This window comes from Euprymna scolopes, chromosome 26 (assembly GCF_053919585.1).
Source record: "Euprymna scolopes isolate OS-2025 chromosome 26, ASM5391958v1, whole genome shotgun sequence".
In the NCBI taxonomy this organism is placed as follows: domain Eukaryota; kingdom Metazoa; phylum Mollusca; class Cephalopoda; order Sepiida; family Sepiolidae; genus Euprymna; species Euprymna scolopes.
This window is the reverse complement of record NC_136507.1, coordinates 4,885,297-4,904,287: the sequence shown is the minus strand read 5'-3', so window position 1 is coordinate 4,904,287 and position 18,991 is coordinate 4,885,297.

Below are 18,991 nucleotides of genomic sequence, written 5' to 3'. Positions count from 1 at the left end.
AATCTGGGGCAATGCAGGGTATTCTGCTAATATATATTTCCACCTATCTCATTCAATCCCAAGCGACGCTGGGAATTTTGCTAGTATATATTCTCACCTACTTCATTCAATCCCAGGAAATGCCGGGTATTCGGTTAGTATATATCTCAATCAATCTCATTACATCCTGGGCAATGCTAGATATTCTGTTAGTATATATTTCAATCAATTTCATTCAATCCAAGGCAACGCCAGGTATTCTGCTAGTATATATTTGCATCTATCTCATTGGATCCCAGGCACCTGTGTATTCTGCTTGCATACATTTGCATGTATCTTATTCAATTCTGAGTGCCTCCGGGTAATCTTCTAGTATATATTTTGACGTATCTCATTGAATCCCATAATTCTTTGATATGTTATTAATTTCGAAAATCATTTATCATAATTTAACCCACATTACCGCCCCCCCTTACTAAAATAATAACTTTGATACATTGTCTTGACTGTTTATTTCATTATTAACACACTAACCAAATAGCTCACATCTAATAATTTTTCATAATTCTTGGATATGTTACGAATTTACACAATCATTTTTCATGATTTAACACACATGATCCCCCCCCCCCATTACTAAAATAATAATTTGAAATATTGTCTGGGCTGGTTTTTCAGTAAAAACACACCAATCAAATAACTCATATTCCATCATTTTTCATAATTCTTGGATATGTTACTAATTTCGACAATTATTTTTCACATTATCGCCTCCCCCCTTACTAAAATAATAACTTTGAAACATTGTCTAGACTGGTTATTTCATTACAAACACACAAACACACCAATAAAATAACTCACATTTCATTATTTTTCAAAATAGTGAAATGTTACTGATTTCGACAATCATTTTAAATGATTTAACCTACATTATCGACCCACTTTATCAAAATAATAACTTTGATACATTCTGCTAATATATATTTCCAGCAAGGTTATTCAATCCCAGGCCATACCACATACTCTTCTATTATATATTTCCACCTATTTAATCCATTCAAGAGCGATTCTGGGTATTCTGTTAGTATGTATTAACACCTGGCTTATTCAATCCTGTGCAGCGCCAGGTATTCTGCTAGTATAATTCCACCTATCTCATTCAATCCTGGGCAACATTGGGTATTCTGTTTGTATATATTTCATCATATGTAATACAATACAAGGTGATGCCAGGTATTCTGTTAATATACATTTCCACCTATCTAATCCAAATGCAAGCAACACTGGGTATTCTGCTAGTCCATATTTTCACCTATCTCATCCAATCCCAGGTAGCACAGGGTATACTACTAGTACATATTTCCACATATTTCATCCAATCCCGGTAAACGTCTGTTATTCTGCTAGTATATATATCCCACCTATCTCATCCAATCCTGGGCAATGCCGAATATTCTGCTGGTACATGTATACACCTATTTCATCTAATCCCGGCCGACACCAGGTATTCTGCTAGTACATATTTCCACCTATCTCATCCAGGCACACAGGGTATTCCGCTAGTACATATATCCACCTATCTCATCCAATTCCGGGCAATGGCGGGTATTCTGCTAGTACATATATCATCCTATCTCATCCAAACCCAGGCAACGCCGGATATTTGGTTAGTACATATATCCACCTATCTCACACAATCTCGGGCGACACTGGGTATTCTGCTAGTACAAATATCTGCCTATGTTATCCAATCCCAGGCTATGCTGTGTATTCTGCTAGGAAACATTCCACCTATTCCATCCAATCTTGAGCAATGGTGGGTATTCTGTTAGTACATATATCCACCTATGTCATCCAATCCCGGGGAAGCTGGGTATTCTGCTAGTACATATATCCACCTACATCATACAATCTCGGGCGACTCTGAGTATGTTGCTAGTACATATATCCACCTAATCTCATAGAATCTCAGGTAAAGCTGGGTATTCTGCTAGTACATATCTTATCCAATGTTACCCGATCTTAGTACATATCTCGTCCGATCTTATCCCATCTTATCTGATCCCAGGCGACGCAGGGTATTCTGCTAGGAAACATTCAACCTATTTCATCAAATCCCGGGCCACGCCGGGTATTCTGCTAGTACATATATCTACCTATGTCATCCAATCCCAGGCAACGCTGTGTATTTTGCTAGTACTTTTATCCATCTATATAATACAATCCCTGGCGATGCATGGTATTATGCTAGTACATATATGAACCTATCTCATCCGATCCTAGATTGCACCGGGTATTCTGCTAGGAAACATTCCACCTATCTTATCCAATCCCAGGCAATACAGTGTATTGTGCTAGGAAGCATTCCACCTATATCATCCAATCCTGGGTGACACCGGGTATTCTGCTAGTACATATATCAACCTTTCAAATCCAATCCTTGGCAATGACAGGTATTCTGCTAGTACATATATCAAACTATCCCATCCCATCCCGGGCAACGCCGGGTATTCTGCTAGTACAAATATCGACCTATGTACTCCAATCTCGGGCGACACCGGGTACTTTGAAAATATCCACCAATGCAATCCAATCCTGGGCAACGCCGGGTATTCTGCTAGGAAACATTCCACCTATTTCATCCAATCCCGGGCATAACTAGGTATTCTGCTAGTATATTCAACCTATGTAATCCAATCCTGGGCGACCCCGGGTATTTTGCTAGTATATATATCAATCTATGTCATCGAATCACAAGCAACGCCGAGTATTTTGCTAGTACATATATCCACCTATCTTATCTGAACCAGAACGACGCCTGGTATTGTGCTAATACATATATCTACCTATCTTATCTAATCCAGAGCGACGCCGGGTATTCCGCTAGTACATTTATTCCCTTCTCTCATCCAATCCTGGGCAACGCCAAGTATTCTGCTAGTTCATATATCCACATATCTCATTCAATCCTGGATGACGCTGGGTATTCTTCTAGTACATATATCCACCTATCTCATCCAATCTCGGGCGTAGCCGGGTATTCTGCTAGTACAAATATCGACCTACATCATCTAGTCGCAGGCAACGCCAGGCATTTTGATAGTACACATATCCACCTATCTCATACTAACCTGTGCAATGCCGGGCATTCTGATAGTATAAATATCCACATATTTTATCCAATACTAGGCGACATCCGGTATTCTGCTAGCAAACATTCCACCTATTTCATCCAATCCCGGGCAACACCCAGTATTTTGCTAGTACATATACCCACCTATATCATCCAATCCTGGGCGATGCTGGGTATTTTGCTCATACATATATCTACCTATGTCACCCAATCCTAAGTGACGTCAGGTATTATGCTAGTACATATATCCACCTATCTTTTCCGATCCCAGGCGATGCCGGGTATTCTGCTCGGAAACATTCCACCTATTTCATCCAATCCTGGGTGTAGCCGGGTATTCTGCTAGTACATATATCCACCTATGTCATCTAATCCTGGGCGACGGCGGATATTTTGCTAGTACATATATCCACCTGTGTCATCCAATTCCAGGTGAAGCCAGGTATTCTGCTAGTACATATATCCACCTATTTCATTCAATCCCGGGCGATGCCAGGTATCCTGCTAGTATATATATCCACCTATTTTATCCAATCCATGCAATGCCAGGTATTCTGCTAGTAAACATATCAACCTATGTCCTCCAATACCAGATGGCGCCAGGCATTCCACTAGTATATATATCCACCTATCTCATACAATCCCAGGCGATGCTAGGTATTCTGCTAGTACATATATCTGCCTATGTCATCCAATCCTGGATGATGCAAGGTATTTTGCTAGTACATATATCCACCTATCTCATACAATCCCGGGTGACTCGGGCATTCTGCTAGTATATATATCGACCTAACTTTTCCAAACCCAGGTTGTGCCGGGTATTGTGCTAGGAAACATTCCATCTAATTCATCAAATCCTGAGCGATACCGGGTATTCTTCTATTACATATATCAACCTATCTAATCCAATCCTTGGCAAAACCGGGTATTCTGCTAGTACATATATCCACCTATGTCATCCAATTCCAGGTGACACTGTGTATTCTGCTAGGAAGCATTCCACCTATTTCATCCAATCCTGGGCGGCGCCAGGTATTCTGCTTGCACATATATCCATGTATGTCATCCAATTCCAGGTGTGGCCGGGTATTCTGCTAGTACATATAATCACCGATGACATTTAATCCCAGGTGGTGCCGGGTATTCTGCTAGAATGTATATCCACCTATTTCATCCAATCCCAAGCCGAATATTCTGCTAGTACATATATCCACCTATCTTATCCGATCCTGGGCAACGGCGGGTGTTCTGCTAGTACATATATCCACCTATCACATCCAATCCAGGACACCGCCAGGTACTCTGCTAGTACATATATCCACCTATCTCATCCAATCCAGGGTGATGCCGGGTATTCTGCTAATACATATATACATGTCTCTCATCCAATCTCGGACAACGCCGGGTATTCTGCTAGTACAAATATCTACATATGTGACCCAGTCCCGAGCAACGCCGGACATTTGGTAGTATATATATCCACCTACATCATACAATCCTATGCGACGCAGGGCATTCTACTAGTACAAATATCCACCTATTTTATTTAATCCCAGGTGATGCCGGATATTCTGTAATGAAAAATTCCACCGATTTCATCCAATCCTGGATGTAGCTGGGTATTCTGCTAGTACATATATGCACCTATGTCATCGAATCCTGGGCAACGCCGGGTATTTTGCTAGTACATATATCCACCTATGTCATCCAATCCCGAGCGATTCTGGGTATTTTGCTAGTACATATATCCACCTACGTCATCCAATCCCGGGTGACGCCAGATATTTTGCTAGTACATATATCCAACTATTTTTCTGATCCCAGATGACGCCTGGTATTCTGCTAGGAAACATTCCACCTAATTCATCAAATCTCCAGCTTAGTCGGATATTCTGCTAGTACATATATCCACCCATATTAGTCCTGGGTATGACGTAAAACTACATCCGTCAACAAGGCCCTGGTGTAGGAGCTCCAATGTTTTGGAGAGAATGTCACTACCCCTTAGTCGTTGCAGTGCTGTGTCATCCTTGGGCAAGGTGTAGTACCCACTAGCCCCCCTATTTAGGGTCACAAAAATCCAAGCCTGGTCAACGATGCTCTTGGCGGATGAAAAGGAATCCCAACAACTTGCGCAGCAGATGAACCAGCACCGCAGTGCCGACGTGGTCAACAAGGGTGATGTACAACTCGACTCGGGTCTGCCTCAGCCATCGGATGCGGCTGATTGCATGTGTACAGACTGTCCTGGTCCATACTTGCCTCTGTACTTTTGCTTTCAGCGGAGAGGGTGCTAGCAGTACTGGGCAAGCTGCTTATTCCTACTTTATCTAGGCTGGGGGAGAGGTGAAAGTCCTGTGGCGATGGAGGGAGGGCATACCGGCTGGTTTGATGGACTGGAAGCCGCAGCGTGATCTCTGCACTCAGGCGATTGGAGTATGGTGATCGTGCTCTTGCTGAAGAGTGACAGCATTGCAAGGCATCAGCTCCGGTAACCAGGCAGCTCTATTGAGAGGTGCACTGCCTGCCCCAATCTGGGAAGGGTTCTAGAAAAGGTTGACTAAATATTGCTAAAGTGCACATGCGCAATTGTATCCGGGGTTTCCCCAGATACGTGGCTGGCTCTGATTGGTTGAATGGACCATCACACTCCAACACGTACCTGAATATAAAACCAAGTGCCTAGTTTTTTTTAGCCAGAGACATTTGTGCCAACCTCAAGAGGAACCAGCTCTGAACTCCTGACCCCTCCCCTTCCATCTGCCTAGAGAGATTTGTGAATTTAAAATGTTTAAGAACTGAACGTGTATGTATATGTAAAAAGACTGTAATTTTTGTTAAATTAATTTTTAGTAGATAGAATCTTGTCTGTCTTTTTTCTTCTTTACTAAGTATATGAGCTTCACTGTGTGCTTTCAGAAGAATTCAACACAGAGACGTTTAGAATTTCATGTGGAGACTCTCGGAAAACTAGACATCCCGAGCCACAGTTTCCGAAGACGATCAGAGATCAGTTGCTTGACCTCAACACAGGAGTCAGGCCACAGTACTAGAAAAGGTTAAAATGCCCAGTGCTGAAGAAATAATCATAACAAACCAACTGAGATGGACATGTCACACGCATGTCATACAGCATCAGACAATAGACTACCAAAAACAGTTTTCTTTGGTGAGCTCAAAGAAGGTACATGACCCCTAGGCGCATTGAAATTTTGCTAGTACATATATGCACCTATGCCATCCAATCCCGAGCAACACTGGGTATTCTGCTAGTATACATATCTACCTATTTCATCTAATCCCGAGCAACGCCGGGTATTCTGCTAGTACATATATATACCTATCTCTCTCGATCCTGGGCAACGGCGGGTATTCTGTTAGTATATATATCCACCTATTTCATCCGATCCAGGGCGATGCGGGGTATTCTGCTAGTACATATATCGACCTCTCTCATTTAATCCTGGGCGACACCGGATATTCTGCTAGTACATATATCCACCTTTCCTATGTCATCCAAATACCAGGTGACGCCAGGTATTTTGCTAATACATATATCCACCTTTCTTGTCAGATCCCAGGTGACGCCGGTTAATCTGCTAGGAAACATTTCACCTATCTTATCCAATCTCTGTCAATGCTGGGTATTCTGCTAGGAAACATCCCACCTATTTCATCCAATCCCGGGTGACGCCGGGTATTCTGCTAGTACATATATCCACCTATGTCATCTAATACCGAGCATAGCCGGTTATTCTGCTAGTACATATATCCACCTATATCATTCAATAGTATATATATCCACTTATTTTACCCAATCCCCAGCAACGCCAGGTATTCTGCTAGGAAACATTCCACCTATTTCATCCTATCCCGGGCAACACTGTATATTCTGCTAGTACATATATCCACCGATGTTGAGGTCTTCTCAGCATATGGCAGCCCACGAGGGAAGGGAATCTCCTTGTTAGTTAAAAGTACCCTGTCCGCGACGGTCGATGTTGTTCATAGGGATGTGGAGAGCAGCCTGATCATGGCCGATGTTGCCATAAAAGATTCTGTGTTTTGGGTGATTGCGGTTCATGCGCCCAGCACCGCTCGTGAGAGGGTCTCATTCTTCGGTCAGCTCGGCGTGTTTGTAGATTGTCGGAAGCGGGTAGTGCTAATGGGGGATTGCAACGCTATCTTACACCCTGAGATAGATAAGGTAGGAGGCAAAGCTAGAGAGTCGGAGAGGTGCGAGTCCAGCCTGGCTGATCTGATGGCTAGATGCGGTCTTGTCGACAGGTTTCAGATCGAGCATCCGGAGCGGGAGATGTAGACTTTTTTTTTTATATGGGGATCACCACTTATCAAGGCCCGTAAGCCACTCGGGGATAAGGGTTATTTTGTGTACAATAATCAATGGGATAATATCGTAGTAATAGTTGGTATTGGAGATTTGATAAAGTGTCTTACTTAAGGGGGCAATTAATCAGGAATTTGTTTATGTTGGACTTGAAGACGTCCAAGTTGTAGTCAGGTGGGAAACAGGCAAATGGAAGAGAATTCCACAGGCGTGCACTCAAAGTCCCATAATTTATTTAATTCTTTGGCATACAGTTGCCACAAAGTAAGAAAACTTTCAGGGATCTGCTGATGTCAAGATAAATTGTATTTGACTGACTAAAATCTTCCCCTGAATAGTAATGGAGAAGCAACAATAATGGGTTGTATACACTCAAAATCTGTGATAGTATCCCACGTTTAGTTTTGACATTATCATCCATAGCTGAGAAAGTAAGTTTAAAGGAATCATGATTGAGGGGGATATTGATAATTCAACACCTTTTCATGGGTGGAAGTGGGGATCTAATAGAATCCTCTTCCAACATTTTAACTTGCAAGTTCACGCAGTTGGAATTACAGGACCAAAGCTCGAACCCTGCTTCACTTAACCTGTCACAGACATTGCTATATTCTGAAAGCAAGGAATCACAATCACAACTAGTGGTGACCTAATTGTCAGCATAAAACTTGTTGGAAATAGTATAATAGGCCAAATCAGCCTTATATTTTTCAGCATGGAATTTGAGAATAAAACTCGAAATAAAAAGCCTGGCATTGAAGCCAAATATAATAGTATTGTATCTAAAGGTGTACAATTTATCGTCCAACTAATAAAAAAATAAAATCTATTCTTGTCTTGAATAGATTTTAGACAAATCTGAAGAAAGGCCATATGCAAATCGCCTAGAAGAACATAATTGTTTTTTCTGAAGGCTAGTAATACTTGAGCTGTTAAATTGACACCATATGGCACCCGTGCTCATCGCGGCTACCAATATGTGACCCCGCCTTTCTTGGTGAGGTCACGCAAGGACCCCTGATCGTTTATGAAAAACTTCTGTTTGTGATGTCTGGTTCTTTGAAAGGCTATTACATGAAATCCAGGTATGCTGAAAACAAATTCTCTGGAAGCAGAAAGATGAAGCTCGCATAGGTCAGAAGGAAAACAGACAATTGAAATTCTATTCTACTAAAATTAATTTCACAAAAGATTTACAGTCTTTTTACATACATATATGTATATATATATATATATATATATATATATATATATACACTTCAAGTTCTTAGTCCGTTTTCGATTCACAATTATTCTTCTTCTTCGGAGATGGCACTCAGGCGAAATGGAGAGGGGAGGTGGTCATGTTTTCAGGGAGAGATATTATTATCTCGAGATTCTGCGCCAATATGGAATCTGGTTAGAAAACTTGGGTGCTTGGTTTATATAGTAAGGTCAGGCATTGAGGAGACGATCTGCTCAACCAATCAGAGCACGCCACGTGTTTGGGGATTTCCAATCTTAAATTGTGTGTGTGCAGTTCAGTCAATATTACCAGTTTTGAAATCTGAGACCCAAAATGATATCCCTTCCCACGACCCTTAGAGGTCGACAGCTGTCAGTCAGAACACCTGGCCTGTGGTTCTTCAGGCCAGCAATTACACTCTTGTTTCTACATTGTCTGGCATTTCCTGTTATCTTACACAAAATAACAATTATATCTCTGAGTTTGACAATAACACAAAATATATATCTGATTTTTCAAAGGATAAAACAAAATATATCTATATCTTTCAATTCAAGTCTTTTCGATATCCACTGTCGTCCATGATTAATTTAACAATTTTAGCATATTTACCCAGTCTTCCTCAGGTCGATCATGTTACACTCGCTCCCTTAGACTCCCTTGCTTCGATAGAACTAATGGATTCTTATTCCTCAAAACACCGCTCCATCCTTTCCACAGTTCGACATCAGAATTTTTTTCACACTCCCTGTCTCCATCATCAATTTACCTGTCAAGAAAAGATAGCATATACACAGTCTAGTAAGCACCCTTCAATCAGTGTTCTCCCCCTTTTTCCATACAAATGTTCATAAGAAAGAAAGTTCATTGGTTTAAGGAAACTCAAAAGTTTATAAGTTCATAAGAATAATAAAATGCAGTTCATCATCAGGTAATCAATTCTGTTTTTCTTTTCACATGCAAGTTTTTGTTGGTTCCCGTTTTTTTTGGGGTTTTTTTTTTCACAATCTATAACAATAACTCAAAACAAAATCACCATTTAGAAATGTCACTTAATAATTGCAAAAGTTCATTTTTTTCAATGCATAAGAGTTATTTCCCCTGTTAACAAAGTTTTGTTTTTACTAAAAAAAAGTTACTCAATCTTTTTTTCAAGGGTTTTATAAGAGTTATTCCCCTTTTTTCCATTTTTTTTTTTCACAAATTCAGTCACAATTCATAAAAAAAAATTTTTTTCACAGAGTTTCAGTCACAATTTACAAGACTTTTTCCACTTTGATATTAATAACACAGTCTTTCAAATAGAGGGTATACAGCCCTAATCAGGGTACTCAAAGGATCCGCTTTTTATTAAACTAGGGTGAATCTTTCTCATCTTAAGCAGTCGTAGTTGAAATTTCACCTTTTGATTTACAGTTCAGGTTCTTTATAAGCATCTTGCTGAATTGAGGACTTCTTCTCACCTCAATAGATGGCCATTCAGGTTATCGTTGGGAATCTTCTTTCGACGATTCTCAGCTTCAGCATCTTGCAAGAATTTTGATAAAACAGAGAGAAAAGAAAGGAAAGGAAGAGAATCTTCAAGTCGTCTTGAGTTCCTTTGGATTTCAGCACCAGGGAGGTTCTCAGGATGCACTTCAGTTTCGTCAGCACCAACAGTCGCATTTTCCAGAATCACCAGCAAGTTCAAACCAAAGTCTCCCTTGCCATTTGTGCAATCAACCTCGAGATACTTATCACCTCGCTTCCTCCTCGCATTCGTCCTTTTCATACACCATACAATCGCCAATAACAACATACCATTACCAGGATGCTCACTATTTACTTTATTACTACTTTATGAAGTCCATCCCTAGATTCCATATTCTCCAGACCGTTTAATCAGGCCTGCAATTCACTCAAATCTATTCGTCTAACTCCTCCCATAGCTTTTGGTAACCTAAGTCAAGTATGCAGCAGTGAACGACGGATCAGGCGGTCCCATAGGTTAGTAAGGTTATTCAATTGGACACTTTACTTCAGGAGCTTTTAATAAATACCGTTCCTCAACCTGATAATACGCAGGTAACCCTATGCCCTTTCCCCGAGCTTCACATCCCCTGTCCAGTTCTACCATAGTTAAAGGCAGACTCACCTTAATTATCCCAGCAGTCGTGTTACCGCATACTTTGGACAATTCCATCTTCTGTTGAGTGGATACCAACCAGGTGCCTTCAGCTACTCTTACAGCCAGTGGCAAAAGACCTTCACTTGCCACCTCAACCTTGCAGACGCAATTTATTAATTGCTCATCCCCTTGAAATAACACACACAACTCATGATCTCCAGTTACATATAACGGACTCTGTAACCGGCAAATTCCAAGACCATTTTCCTGCCTCTCGCTGATTCAATAGCATGAATCTATCCCTTGCCATATTAAATGCTACATATTTCGACTTCACTCTATAACTGGCTACCAACCCCAACTTGGGTGTGTCTAGTGGATAGGGAACGGGTGGAGTAATAACTTGATAAACCTTGTACTTGGTTCCTCAATCCCAGACGGGTACAGACACAAACACTAATATTTTATATACTATTCCACTCCCCCAAATATCTCTTATATTCATTAACGCAGCCATGACTGACAGCCATCGATCTATCCGACTGTCCTCCATGCGGAGTGTTCATCAATGGTATTTTTCCTAACCACAAGCAAAGCAAACGTAGTGCTCAAGGCCACCAAGGGTCAACAATTCGCGATTCTGCCCACATCCGGGTCCACGTTGCATTATACAGCTCCCTCCTCCTGCCAGCTACCTTTCGCTGCTCCACTATCAGACCATCTCTCCTGGTCTCCACAGATACACCAGCTTGATCACACCCATCCCCGGAATAAAGCGAGGAAAATCCCTTCTATCAGTACACAACTATTTACAAAAAGTTAAGTACCTTTTGTCACAGGCTGTTTAAACAACCAATTCACTCTCAATAGAATTAATCCGTACTCTCATGGATGGTTGACCAAATAAAAAAAACTACAGGGGCTAGATATGCCCCTGAGTTCATCGCATTCCTTTCTGTTATATCCGGTTTCAACGGTACATAATAATATGAGAAAATATGCTGAGTGGAATGCGTAACAAAAAGGTTTATTAGTACTTTGCAATGATACAAATATAAAATGGCTACTTACTTTTGAAGTTAGATAAATGTAAGTGAAGGTAAAGAAAAAGGAACTTAGGGTGTGAGAGCTAAATGCTCGTCCCTGGGAAGCTTGGTTAACTGGAGTACACTTGTAGAGTGTAAGACACGAGACTGGTATGACACAAGGCTGCAGGGCAAGACTGCAAGACTAAAACGTAAGACTAGACTGCAAACAAGACAAGACACACCCACCTTAAAATGGTACTTCTTTTATATCCTGTTTCGTATTCGGTTCGATATGTAATTATGTCCCTTATAACACTTTCGATTTTTCAAAACACGTTCCCATAATAAACTTCTCTCTACGTGTGACACACACAGGCTCATGCCGACAATGACCTCAATTCCAACATAATTGATCTGTCTCCTTATAGATGGTTACTAATAAAAAACTACAGCGAGCTAGCCATGCGCCCCCCCTCCCCAGCGTCCTCCCAGGTGACATGTCCAAACGGATCCATATCCAGAAATGCATCATGAGGTCACGCAAGGATCAGCCAACTTCAATCATTACTGATTCTAACTCCCAAAATTCAACCTAATAAGCCATTTAATTCAGTGTATCTTGGACAAAGATGGAAACCCTCATTAGTCAATTTTGACGTGATTTGAATGTGAAATTTCAGCTTTAGGTTGTTTACAAATAAGACAGAAAATAGGAAGAGTTTTTGATATCCAAATTTAAGAGAGACTTCAACTGCCTTAAGTTTCAAATAATTACACCCAATAAGAGTGTTTACAGGCATCTCAACCGTCCTTGACTTTAATTTTTGGGGAGGACTTAAATGGTTTAAAACTGCCTGTGAAAAGAATGACCTCTGACTGCCCGTATATAACAGGAAATATAAATAAACAGGATAGCCCCTTAGCCTCATCGAGATTTTAATTATGGGAAAAATGCAATTTCCCTGTCCCGTTAAAGAGGTACATCCCTCAAAAGATTTGGGACTTTTAGGACACATCATAGAATAGTGGTTCTTTAGTCTACAAACAGCACAAGGATAAGGAAAACCCTTAATGCCCTTGCAATTAATTCCGGAGTGCCCACCAAGTCACCTGACACATAATTTTAATTCCTTATCCCTTTGAAATTTATTGTCAAAATTCAAATATTTGGGACAGTCCTTTACAAAGTGGTCTGTACTCTTGCATAATTTGCTAATTTTATTAGTTTCGCTATTATTAATGAGCATTTTGAAGGTATTCATACTCTTCTTAATATTAATGGATTTGGAAAAGGACTTGGTTGCCATATTGGACTTAGCTTCTAATGAAGGAGAAACTATTATTTTAGACAGGCTATTTTCCACCTTGTGGCGCCTAATGGAGCTGCCATTAACATTTCCAAAATGTCGATACTATATGACATTATAGAGGAAAGTGAAGGAAAACGTTCATTAATTCTCTATATACACTGTTTGGGAATTTCACAAATAAAATATGTGCTATTATAGCTCCAGATGTAGAATTCTCTAAAAAGAAGTCCATGCTAAATGATTTATCCATTTCACATAAGTCTAGTTTGACATGCTCAAGCATTGTTCTAAGGTTTGTTAACGAAGTAACACATTCTGACTGAGGAATAATTTCCTCAAAATTTCTATTTTTAATCAAGTAAGGTTTAAGAAATTTCTCTTTTAAATAAGACAACGCTTGATCGTGATTTTCAGGGTTCATGTCAAAGTTGGCAAAAAGGTCAACTGCCTTGCCCAATAATTTAGATTTTAACAGGAGCAGCTTTACGAACAAAATTTGAATCTCTTAAGAAAGCTGTGAAATTCAAATTATCTGATGAGGGGGAATCACTGAATATCGGACACTAGACTCTCCTACGACAAACTTCAAATTGCGTAGTTTACCTCTCATGTTGGACACAAGCTGTGCTGATTCATGGCATAGCTTGCAAAAAATAAAGAAGGTAAATATAATAATCAGAAGTTTCTTAAAAAATAAGACATAAAAAAAATCTCGCCTATACACATTATTTATCTCATTCTGGTGAAGAGGGGCTAATATGGTGATAGTTTAGTGGGTCAATTCTTTCACCAGAATTCTTGTAAACTGGCACTGTAAAAGAGCGTGTATGGGTGCATGTGAAAATATCAGCTGCAGCTGAAGGATAGCTGCCTAATAAAAATAGCAGCAGCTGTTAAAACACGTATGCAAATTAGCAAGTGTGTACGAGCTTGTATCACAAGAAAAGGAAAGAAAAATACTTCACATGGTCGAGAGAGAAGCAAGTTGCATGTCAGGCAAGATGGATGTATAAAGTCAAGGATGAGAAAGCGCTGGTTAGAAAGTAGTGAGGAGAGAGAAACTTTTTTAAAAAATGGTTATAGGACAGAGACTTTTAAAAAGCCCATGTGTGAAAAGACTTTGGAAAAATAACGAAATGCGTTATTTTGGAAGAACCATGAATAAATGTGTTTGATTTGCACTTTTTAAAAAAATGCTGAGTTGGGTTTTTATTTATTTATTTATTTTTTTTGTTTTATTTGCTTGTTCTTTTTCAGCGGTACCATACAATATGTGGGTCTGAGAGGTTTGAAGAGTAACGACACAGATAAAAAGTAACGGCCATGTTATAGTACTACAAAAAAAAAAAAAAAACTACAGGAAAGCAAGACATTTGTTGTAGAATTTGGAGAGAACTGGGGCAATCCTATCAGCCCTAAAAATGAGTCACATTTTTATAGAGTTAGTTAATTTAACATAGGTTTGCTAGATTTGGAGTTTAAAACTTCCATTAGATGGAAATATTTTGAGTAATCACGTTCCTGTGAAAACTAATTTGCTTTTGGAAATGAAATGGAAATCATATGGTAGTTATTCAAGCCATTGTATTTTAGTGTTAGACTACTATGAATCAGGTCTCAATCTTACTATAAATTTTATGAAGAATAATGTTTTGCCAAACATTGATTAACAGTTTTTGTGCGTGTGGGAGGAGGGCAAATTAAAAAAAAATCATTTTTTACTACGCCTTATTAGTTTTGTCTTTCTTAAACATTTTCCTTTCCTTTTGTATGTTTCCAAGCAATGCTGGGGTTCCTCTTAGTACTTAAATATTTTATTTTGCATGAAACAGATAAGAATAAGAAACTCGAATTGATCAATGATAAAATGTATAACTTCTCTGAACTTAAGTCCAAAGTTTATTTTCTACTTTTAGCGGGCAATCTGGTACAATGTTGTTTGTGTAAACAGTTCAGTAAATTGTAGAGGTAATCGAAAATAATCTTTGCTTTGAAATGTTTTCAATTATAATTGGTTGTTTGCTTATCTCAACTTATTTTTACATTTTTTGTCACTTTATTTTTACTTACAAAAAACAACAATGATTGTTTTATTTGTTCTTAAATGAAAATTTCCAAAATATTTCATTGACTAATTAAAGGAAAACAACACTAAAATGATTTCATTGGTTAAAAATTCAGACTTTAGATTAAGGAATATATTGTAGACCATAAATTCACTCTAGTCAAGATTAAAGGTTCGACTCATCTTTTATTTTTCGTTGGTAGCTGTTTTTGTATGTCCTTCTATATACCAAAACTAATGGAAAATGAAGTCTATTGAAGTTTCCCTATATTTCATCATTATTGAGATAATTTATCCCTCTTATTTTGCCACCCTAAAGTAAAAACAGGCCTGTTTACTATTGTTTTATTACAACCAGAGTTTAAAGTTAGCATTTCATTAGGAGCCAGAGTCGACCTTTTTAAAATTTAAAGAATTGTCAAAGTTGAACATTCTCGCTGCATACTATACAGTCCTATGTTTCATCATGTATCTTTTTTTTTTAACTGATTTCTTTCATTAAAAAATAAAAAAAAAATCTTTTAATTCACCGAACCTTGAAAAATATGTGTCATATATGTCCTTAATAATTTAAGATCAATGTGTGGGCGACTCCAAAGCTTTTATGTAAGGTCATATCTTGGAACATATACGTCGGCCCATTTGTTGTTATCCTCCTGGCCGAGGCCTTTTTTGTTACATGCATTTTATTACATCTCCAATCCAGTCTCAAATATTCTGGATTAACCCCAATCCCACCACTAAGATTTAGGTATAGTTTCACTCTGTTTCAGCTTGGTCAAGGGCAGGGAAGTTCACTATTGGAAATGAGCCACCCATCAAATGTTTGGCCTATGGGGAAAGAGATCCTCATATGATACAGAGTTGAGTATAGGCTAAAGTGCTTATATTCCCGTTAGAACTCGGGGCTTAAGTTCACAGGACATCGGAAACTGACAGCCAATGACTTCCTCAGTCGGAAGGATTTCTCATTGAGCCAAGAATAGATATAAAAAGGAATCAACATGTAGGTCGACTGTATCGTATGAATTCATTAATCTCAAAGTCATTTTAATTCAATTAGAGAATTGATTTGGTGGCTCAATTTGTTAGCATGTGAAACATGCTAACAAATTTATATCGATTGCATTCATAGCAATTTTGATTGGACATAGAAATATGAAAAATGACTCATTAACACATCGTAAAAGTAAATAATGTTATATTCAGAAAAATATGTTCTTAACTGAAAAATAAAGGAAGAGAAATGAACTAAGATATGCTAATTATTTTTCTTTATTTTCTTTCTTGCAGCGCTTGTAGCAAATTTCTAACAAGTAAATTTTTTTCAAAGATTACATGGAACTGACGACTCAGTATATTCAGAGTTATTTCTATTGAACCACATTCAAGTTATTTCCCTTGAATTATAACTGCATTAAGAGGATATGAATTCTATAATTTTTAAATACAAAGGAGGCCTGCACTAGTAATGTGTGTGTGTATATATAATATTATGTGTGTGCATATATAATATATGTGTGTGTGTGTGTGCTTCGAAATTGATGCTTGGGCTTGAATATATGTGAGTTCTACATTTTTACATGGTCTTTATACTACTAATACCATGTCTGATCTATCCTATGACTGCAGTTAGACGAGACTTCCAGACAATTTTAGCTTCACCCTTTTCTACTGGTTACATAATTTTTTATCAGAATAATTTACAGATATGGATCGACTGCAGCCTGTTATTGTAGATTGAGGATTGAAAGAGTGCCGAACTGCACTTAAGAAGCTTCCAAGTTCCAACGATCTTTCTCTGGCTTTGAGAAAAGAACTCCATAGAGATTAGTGAGGGAGGTTTCCGATGATCCATTTGTCGAGCAGTTGGGGCTATCGGAGCAGTTGTCCGCTCCCAGTAGAGTTGTGCACGAAGTTCGAGTCATCTCAACAACTCTGACTTTTTCTTGACCTGACGATTGGTTTGGAATTAGTGAATTCGCCCGGGTGTCCCCGTTGTGGAAGCCCAGCAAAAGAAACGCCAGAACACACTGTCTTTGAATGTAGTAAACTCCAGAGGTACTGGGGGTATGTCAGTGAAGTGATGGCTCGTTTCGATTCTCAGTATCCTTGCCCAATCAATTTATTCTATATTATCCACAACTGGCTGCTGTGGAACAGGGAGAAACGGTGTTTCTTGTAATCCTGGCCGTAGTGAGAATGGTGGTGTGGACGTAACATCTGAATGAGAACCAAGAGGTTGAATCTTTTACTGACCAGGATTTGATTATGTTCTTCGAACACCAATTGAAGGTCAAGATCAGACGTGATAGGAAAGGTTACATCTCATAGTTTTTGAAAGAAGATGGATTAAAGTAGCAAGCTTGTGTGAATCTCTGCTAGACACTATCCTCGATTGTCTAAGGTCTCTCTGTACAGGGGTTCGCCAGAACAACCTGACATGAGAATACTTTTCCATAGAAATAAACTCTGACCAAATATTAAAAATCACATTTCGTATTCGCTGCCCAAATAAGATCTCACGATGATTAACTCACATTAGTTTTTACAAGGAATGGTGCACGTTCTCCAAGTGATGTTATCTCAATTAACAGCACACAGCTGGATACTCCACCAGACTAGATAAAATCTCGTTCTGAAATCCAGTAAAACCAAGAGATCAAAACAAAAGATATACTACAACGTATAAAAATGGTTAATTGGGGAGAGGAAAATTATGTTCTCAATTTCTTTACTAACTCAGTGTTTGAGAGATAAAGAAATTTAATGGAACATTCGAATATCTATGTATCTCATATAGAGTTTAAGTGTTAGCTCCAGGTAGTGGGCCCCTTGATTTCTGAAAACTTGATTTTTTGAAGCTCTAACCCTCTCTTCACCACCTGGAGTGGTTAATACGAAACTTAGTGTATAATTATATCTAAGGTTACAATCAGATTCGGTTATAATATGAAATATTATATGTGTGGGAATGACAACAGGACTCTACATTTTGATATTAACTTAAAATAATGCTTTTGTTAGGTCGCCATAACAGTGAACCTCTGTGTGGAGTAGTTACCCCAATGCAAAAGTGTCAAGAGCACATAACTCAGGAATTATATTAACATATTATATTATATTATTTTAAAAAAAAGAAAAAAAAAAAGAAAGAAAAATGTCATCCAAGTTGGAAGTCCTTGAACCTAGTCAGTAGTCATTTGTTACGGGTGGGTCTAGACCTAGTCTCTAGTTCTTTGTTTTGTATTGCTCTGTCATTTGCAGATGTTTCTTCCCTATTGGTGTTTTTGGTGTGGTAGACGGTGTCAGTGTTATTTGTGTTTTAGAGTGTTGACTTTCTAGGTGTATTGGCTTGGGTAGGACAAGCGATTGTGGGACATGGTTGTTCATCTTGTTGTCTGGTAAGGTGTTTTCATAAGGCATGTTGCAGGTTTCATGTTTATCCTGTGGAGAAAATGGTGGTTTCAGAGTGTAGTTCTTCAGCTGCCATCAACTAATATAAGGTATTATATGCAGGATGAGTTTCAACAACTGTGTCAGTGTTGTCCCAATGCAGAGGTTTGTGTCTGTGTTGATTTTGAATAGATATGTGTTCCCCAACACTTAATGGGTCAAGCTGTTGCTTGTTCTCAGTATGTTTGGTGTTGTTTATGAACCACTGGTTGATTGCCCTCTCACACATGTTGGCGAGTTCCAACCATTCGTGGCGAAATTTTGTAGGGTTTGGTAAGTGGTCATTTAAGGGATGAGCGAATCAAAGTTCTGCTGGTGACGCATGTATGGCGGGTGGTGG